This window comes from Bufo bufo, chromosome 1 (assembly GCF_905171765.1).
Source record: "Bufo bufo chromosome 1, aBufBuf1.1, whole genome shotgun sequence".
NCBI lineage: Eukaryota > Metazoa > Chordata > Amphibia > Anura > Bufonidae > Bufo > Bufo bufo.
In genome coordinates, this window is record NC_053389.1 from 11024481 (window position 1) to 11032893 (window position 8413).

Below are 8413 nucleotides of genomic sequence, written 5' to 3' on the forward strand. Positions count from 1 at the left end.
TCTAAAACATTATGGGCGAGGGCCTGCTGCTGAGCTGACCATTTAAAAAAATTTGAGGGTGAGGGCCTGCTGCCGAGCTGACCATCTAAAACATTATGGGTGAAGGCCTGCTGCTGAGCTGACCCTCTAAAACATTTTGTGGGCGAGGGCCTGCTGCCGAGCTGACCATCTAAAAATTTAGGGGTGAGGGTCTGCTGCTGAGCTCACCCTGTAAAACATTATGGTTGAGGGCCTGCTGGTGACCCTCAAAAACATTATGGGTGAGAGCCTGCTGCTGAGCTGACCCTCTAAAACATTAGTAGTGAGGGCCTGCTGCCGAGCTGACCCTCTAAAACATTAGGGGCGAGGGCAGCCTAATAAGCATGTTGATATGATGGAGGAGGAGGATGAGAAAAGGAAGATTGAACCATATACCTTCTTTTGTGGTGGAAGGGGTCCATGGGAATATAGTGTATTCAATACACCATAAAAGCCAGATTTAAAGTGCCTTTATGTTCAGGCGCTTTCCTCTGGTGGAGTAGAGAAGTCGGGGCAATCCAGGCCTTGTTCATTTTTATAAGAGTCAATCGGTCAGCATTTTCGGTTGACAGGCGGATGCGCTTATGCAGTGACCAGGATGCGGGTATACCGACGCCAATTTAATGCAATGGGTCAGGATATGGGTATAATAGTCTGCAGTTTGTTCGTGACGCCAATTGCAGCGTGCACTGGGCATTGTCACAGGGCCCTTTAAGGTGTCATAACTTATGCCCCAGGTTAGGAATGCCAGAGTGGTGTAATGGCTTTGTATGGTGGTGATAATGGTGTCAACGGTGTCTCCTACCTGGGTACGGCTGGACTCCTGGCTCCTGGCTCACTGGCAATAAATTGAGGGTAGTTATAGTGGGAGTAATAGAGGGATTTGCAACAGAAATTGAGATCCAGACTTTTGGTGAAGTTCAAACTTGTCTTTACTGATTGCAACTTTAATCTAAGCAAGATACAGCTTTAGTCTTAGGTCCCAGCAGGTATGGGCAATGGTTGGCAGGGATTTATCTTCTGCTCTATCAACCTGGAGCTTGCAGGAAAAGACGTCTGCTTATTAGCTCTATACTGTGGCAGGAATTTGGCTTCTGCACTCTCTATCTTCTGTTGCCTGGGGACTGACTAGCTGAGGAGGAATATGGCTTCTCCTAGGGTCTCTGGACTTTACTCACAATTATCTTCTCAGGGGATGATTTCTTCCTGGAACAGGAGTTTGTCTGTAACTTTCTGCTATGTGTCATCCAGCTGAGCTGCAGAGCTCAGACTGGGTATTTGATCAAATCTCAGCATGACACTTGATCCTTGCTGTCTTCCTTATGCAGGGAGAGCTAGAACTGGATCTAACAGTTTTTTTCCTCCCTTGCTGCAGGAAGTGGGAACCTCCACTTCCCTTAAACAGGGGGGAAGAACAGAACAGGATCGTTTCACTCTGAACTGCCAAAACATTAAAACTACTAGGGTTGAGCGAACCCGAACTGTAAAGTTCGGGTTCGTACCGAACTTTAGGATTTTTGGACCCCGGACCCGAACCCGAACATTTCAGTAAAAGTTCGGGTTCGGTGTTCGGCGCTTTCTTGGCGCTTTTTGAAAGGCTGCAGATCAGCCAATCAACAAGCGGTTAACTGTCTGACCTTAGAAGCCATCGCAGCCATACCTACTAATGGCATGGCTGTGATTGGCCAGTGCAGCATGTGACCCAGCCTCTATATAAGCTTGGGTCACGTAGCGCCGCCCGTCACTCTGCTGATACAAGTGTAGGGAGAGGACGCTGCTGGACTTGTGATTTCAGGGAGAGAATAGGAGAGAATCTAACTCCGCGATCTACAGAGAAATAGTTGTGTGGGTGCAGGGCACTATCGTTTTACCCTGCCCTGAGCTCATTGACCCAAAAAAAATACTTTTATAATTCTGTTAGTTAGGTGGGCGGCGGCAGCAGTGGCCATTTTATGCATGCTCAGTGCACCAGCACTGCATCTGAGCTTTTGGGACATTGTAAATCACAATTTTTTTGGGCAATCTACAACATCTGGATTAGTCAGTGTGCAATTTAAGCTAGAAATACACCCATCGTTTTCTGGTGTTTTAAAAACAAACTTTTTTGCCAAAAAACAGTATTTTCCTGTTCTGCAAGTGTTAAATTCAAGTTTAATCTATACAGCTTTAATATTCTGTTACCAAAAAAACACTTTTTTGACAATATACAACATCTGGATTAGTCAGTGTGCAATTTAAGCTAGAAATACACCCATCATTTTCAGAGGTTTTAAAAAAACACTTTTTTGACAAAAAACACTATTTTCAGTCCTTGCAGCATCAGCACGTGTGAAATTACAGGCTTATATACTGCTGTCAAATTCAGTTGTTAAACAAACACTTGTTTGGGCAAAAAAAATATAGTTGGCAGCCTTTGATGCAGATGTCATTGTGAGATATCAGCAATCCCCCCCATTCGGCCCAGGTGCTTTTAATTAGCAGGCTTCTGTATGAGGGTATATATTCCTACCTCTCAGTTGGAGTTCCTGAGAGTATGTGATAGGGTGAGTTCCAAACCTGTTCACATGGTGAGGGTATGTGATGGGGTTGGTGTCATGGTCTTACCTTCTTGCTGTTCTCCTTCGTTTGACATGTGCTGGCGGCCATCTTGGATTCTGGGTTTCTTGTAGCCTTCCACCCTGCGGCTCCTCCTTCCCACTGGGAGGAGCTGGATGCCTAGCTCATATATATAGGAGGTCTGTGGCTTCAGTTCCTTGCTTGGTCCTCTTGTGTTCACATGCTTCTAAGACTGCTGCTGCTTCTGGTTCCTGATCCTGACTTCGTCTGACTACCCTGCTGGTTCCTGATCCTGGCTTCGTCTGACTACCCTGCTGGTTCCTGATCCTGGCTTCGTCTGACTACCCTGCTGGTTCCTGATCCTGGCTTCGTCTGACTACCCTGCTGGTTCCTGATCCTGGCTTCGTCTGACTACCCTTCTGGTTCCTGACCTCTGGCTTCGCAAAGACTCTGCTCGGTTTCACCATCCGTTTGGACTTTTGCTTTACAGCTTTATTTTCAATAAAGCCTTCTTATTTTCACTTATCTCTTGTTGTACGTCTGGTTCATGGTTCCGTGACAGTTGGTTAACACACCTGTTCACATGGTGCAGTACTGCACAGCGGCCATTGTTGCTCATGTGCTGTCCCGGTGGGTTGGTGGGACCCAGTGTCATAGGGGCTTTGTCGGACAGCGGGGGCGCTGTTTGACTGCTGGGTCCCGCTGCCTGCTGGGGTGGTGCTGTTGCGTCGGTTGTCGCCGTGCAGTGCTGCGCCAAATTTAGAATAGGGTCCCATTCAAAGAGACAACCTTGTCGCGGTGAGTGGGCCTATGCTTTTTGATCAAATTGTATACTAATGCCTCATGTATAGCAAGCAGCATAGGTGTAGGTACAGTACAGACCAAAAGTTTGGACACACCTTCTCATTCAAAGAGTTTTCTTTATTTTCATGACTATGAAGGCATCAAAACTATGAATTAACACATGTGGAATTTCAGGGGACTACCTCTTGAAGCTCATCAAGAGAATGCCAAGAGTGTGCAAAGCAGTAATCAAAGCAAAAGGTGGCTACTTTGAAGAACCTAGAATATGACATATTTTCAGTTGTTTCACACTTGTTTGTTATGTATATAATTCCACATGTGTTAATTCATAGTTTTGATGCCTTCATAGTCATGAAAATAAAGAAAACTCTTTGAATGAGAAGGTGTGTCCAAACTTTTGGTCTGTACTGTATACGATAAATTACGCTGAGAAGCGATATTATTTATGCTGAGAAGCAGATAGACAAAAGCATAGTATTAAGGATGTGCGATCCAGTTCTTTTTCTTACATTTTGTACACCCTTAATACATTCGGGTTAGAGTCAGAGATTTGAAATACCGCCATTTGGTGCACCAATATTGAATTCAGGCCTACACTGGTTCAGGCCATGTGAGATACACCCTCTACATACAGGGTTTTGATTCAGGTATTTGAAATACAGCCAAATTGTGCAAAGAAATCTTTTATTCAGGCCTACACTGGTTCAGACCGTGTGAGATACACCCTCTACATTCAGGGGTTTGATTCAGGCATTTGAAATGCAGCCATTTGAAATACAGCCATTTTGGGCAAAGAAATCTTTAATTTAGGCCTACACTAGTTCAGGCCGTGTAAGATACACCCTCTACATACAGGGGTTTGATTCAGGCATTCGAAATACAGCCATTTTGTGCAAAGAAATCTTTTATTCAGGCCTACACTGGTTCAGACCGTGTGAGATATACCCTCTACATACAGGGGTTTGATTCAGGCATTTGAAATACAGCCATTCGAAATACAGCCATTTTGGCCAAAGAAATCTTTAATTTAGGCCTACACTGGTTCAGACCGTTTGAGATATACCCTCTACATACAAGGGTTTGATTCAGACATTTGAAATGCTGCCATTTCGGGCAAAGAAATCTTTAATTTAATCCTACACTAGATCAGTCCGTGTGAGATACACCCTCTACATACAGGGGTTTGATTCAGGTATTCAAAATAAAGCCATTTAAAATACAGCCATTTTGGGCAAAGACATCTTTAATTCAGGCCTACACTGGTTCAGACCGTGTGAGATACCCCCTCTACATTCAGGGGTTTAATTCAGGCATTGGAAATACAGCCATTTTGGACAAAGATATCTTTAATTTAGGCCTACACTGCTTCAAACCGTGTGAAATACACCCTCTGTAGTGTCCCACTAGATAGGCGTGGGCACTACACAAGGGTCAATTGGTGTGCGTGTTACTTCTACTCACAAGGAACAGAAATGTTATATTTTATTATGCATTTAATGTGTTTTCTAATGTGTTTTATATGCAAGGTTCCCCTGTGTAATGTGTTAGCAGGCCTAGTTGGGTGTAGTTAGACATCCCAGACACTAGAGGGAGATAGGGCACCCCTAGTATAAATGTCCAGGCCCAGACAGGGAGAGGTAGGTTCAGAGTCAGGAGTCTGCAGAGACAGAAGTAAGAAGGCACCAGCCAGAGATATGCTGAGGGCCTCCTCCTGACATGCAGCTTGATAGCCCTGGCTGCTAGCTATGACCAGGAGGCTAGTGAAGAATCCTAGCCTGCCTGTAGTCCAAGAGAGCCGCAGTTAGCTCTGAAGACACCCCAGTTGCAGGACAGAACCTCCTGGGAGAAACCCACAGTCCTTCACCAGTCAAGCAAGGATATTACAAGCAAAGATAAGTAACACTGATGGGCAGATGCTTTAGGAAGCAAAGCAAGGATTTAATGCGAGAGGAAGATATATATATACCAAGGATTTAAGCCAGCATTTAGGCATCCGGGCCTTGGGATTGAAACCAGACAGGAGTTCTAGAAAAGAACAGTGTACACTATTTCTGAGGAAAGGTACAACCTGATTCTGAGTGTGTTGTGGATTTACCCTCTGAGTATCTTGCATGATCAATACCTGCCATCTTGTGAACTAAGCCTGCTTGTGATCTAAAGGACTGTATTACCATCTGCATGTACAAAGTTGGACTGTTAAGTAAAGCAACGTTTGGTTCACTATACCACCTGTGTACCTCACTTATTCCACCTGTGTACCTCACTTATAAATCGGTGTGCCACCGTTACAGGCACTGGCGTCACGAATCCAAAAGGGACCTTGCTTCAGGCACTCAAAATACCAGTAACATCCAGGGCACCTCATCCACCATCAGGCCTGGTCCCTACATACCGAGTGTGCCCCAGAGGAACTGTGTCTACCTCTCCTTCACTGCCGCATGCCTGCCCAGGGTTCTCCTCCAATACAGTGAGTAACCCTCGATCGTCCATAACCGTGACCTCACTTCGCTATACCCTGCAGGTCTGGCGTGCTGCATAAATTGGCGTCACGAACAGGATAACGAACATTCCTGCGCCATTGCGGATATAAAACTGTGTGCTGAAAATTTCCTTAAAGTGACCAAGCCCTATTGTTTTATTCAAAAATTGTTGGGCCAAAGAATTGTCATAATTAGCGGTGTGAAGATAATATTTTCTGGACTGTTTGCTGCTTATTTTAGCCACCGCTTGCTGTCTGTGAATAGACAGCGTTTTGCTAAAGATGGCCGCTCAGCTTGCTTGAATTTACTGCTGCGTCATCTTCATCCTGAATTGGCGGTAAAAGTTGGCGCCTTTTGCTGAAAAGAGCGGGAAAGGCTATCTGTCGGCGCCACCGCCCTGTCTGGACATTTGCATGTCTGCAGAAATGGACTCCGCCTCCCCCATACTGGAGTACCTGGGGGGCGGCCTCCCAGTGCAATGGGAGGATCTGTCTGAACTTATTGGCGCCACCCTGTCGCTCTCCAGAGAAGGATCGAGCATGTTGAAAAGTGAAGACTGCTCTGCTGGGATGTCCGCGCCTGATTTGTTAAAGATGGATGTTATTGGTGTAGAGCCAGAGGACGCTCCACCGGCCTACTCTCCGGGACCAGAGAAACCCGCCTGCCCGCCACCCAGGACGCAACCAGAGAATTATTATGGCTCCTGGAGAGACTTTTTCCAGCCCTCATTCAAGTGGTCAGCATTAATGGCAGAGATACGGGAGGCCGCCATAAAGAAAACGACAAAGACAAAGATATATTATGAAGAACTGGCAAAGACCGTTCATGAGCGCCACACTGACACCCAACCCCGCCTGGAAAGGAGAAAGGGGTTGGTTGTGGCATTCGACAAGAACCGTGGCTACGGTTTCATACAGGACTATACCACCGGCAGAGACTTATATGTAAACCGGAGGTCCGTCAAGCGGAGTTACCTCTCCGAATATATGCATAACCTCCGTGAGGGAGAGGAAGTGGAGTTCACCCCTGCCGAGGGCCTGCGAGGCCCATATGCTACTGCCGTGACCCGTCCCAAGAAAGAACCAGAGGACTGGGAAGCAGATGAGAACTACACTGGCTGCGAGCGCGAACCAGCGCGCTCTCCAGGACTGGCCCATCATGCGTTTCAAGAGCGGGGCTCTTTCATTGGCCCAAATGTATTCTGGCAGCCAACGGTAGTGGAGAAATGGGTGAGCCCCTATCCGTCCCCTGAGCTGCCTCGCCGGGAGAAAACGATTAAAGAGATGGAGAACCTGGAAAGATTCCATGCGACCCTGGACAATATCCGGAAGGGTAAAAGGCCAGATGCGTCACCTGAGCCAGCAGCGGCTGCGCAGGAAGCGACTCTCCTACCTGTACCAGCGGAAGCTCCAGAGGACAGCGATCCCGAGTCCGAAAGCCTAGATGACCAGATCATCCGCCTGGAGGAACAGCTGCGAGGACTGCGCCAGCTTGCCACTGCCAGAATCCAGACGCCACCTAAGAAGGAAGAGGTCCGCCGTCAGTATTCGGACGTCGCTGGGTCAGAGGTAAGGGTACCTGTCCCTGCCGTTCAGCCATCCTCTGTACCTGCAGCTGCGTTGAGGCCCCCAAGGAGGCCCTCTTATACTGTGCACCGGCGTGTCGAGTCAGTTATTCCAGAGCCCACCGGACCGCTTGCGGCGGCGGTACCTAGGCCAGCACAACCTACAATAGTTATGCCTGGACCGATGCGGTCCCCAACTGTAATCACCCCTAGGCCTATGGGACCTATACCTATTAGGGGTCCATTTATGTTGCAGTTGCCCCCCAATACTGTGTTGTGGGCACATCCGCCTGTGGAAGCTTATTACAGGCCTCATCTACAAGCAGAGCCAGGGAGCACCACTGAGATGCAAAGTGATTATGACATGCCCCTGTGAATTGGCCTGCTAGGCCATTGATTTCTTTGAATTGCTTTCATCAAGGGACCTTATTGCTGAGAATTTAACCCTTCAGGACAGGAGTCCTTTGTTTTGGTCCTTTGTTGCGGCTGCCAGTTACCCACGGCTCAGTGGTGGTGGTCAACCACTGAAATACCAATGTCAGCAAAGCCATCTTGTTTACAGGACCTCCTGCCTGCTTCTTCAAAATTGTGCCAAGTTGTGCCTGTTTCTATGTTGCACCTTTAACCCTTTAACCCCCTTTTCAGGTTGATTAAGGGTATTGCAGCACTTCTTTTATATATATATGCCAATGGAATAATGTGGGCTATTTTTATGTGCTGTCTTTTTATTGTGCAACATTAAATTTCAAGGAAACGTGCCCGGAGATAGACTCAAAAGTACATGAGCCTCTGAGATATTGCTACTTTAAAGAAATGCGCCCAGAGATGGACTCCATTGTATGTGAGCCTCTGTGATTTTATAGTTCCTCTGCCTAGCGTGTTGGTAACACTGCTCCAAAATAAGAAAGAGACCTGGGTACGGACTCATATTTGTTCCTTGAGCCTCCAAGAACTTCTAATTGTTCTACATTTTTCTACTGTTCTATTATGG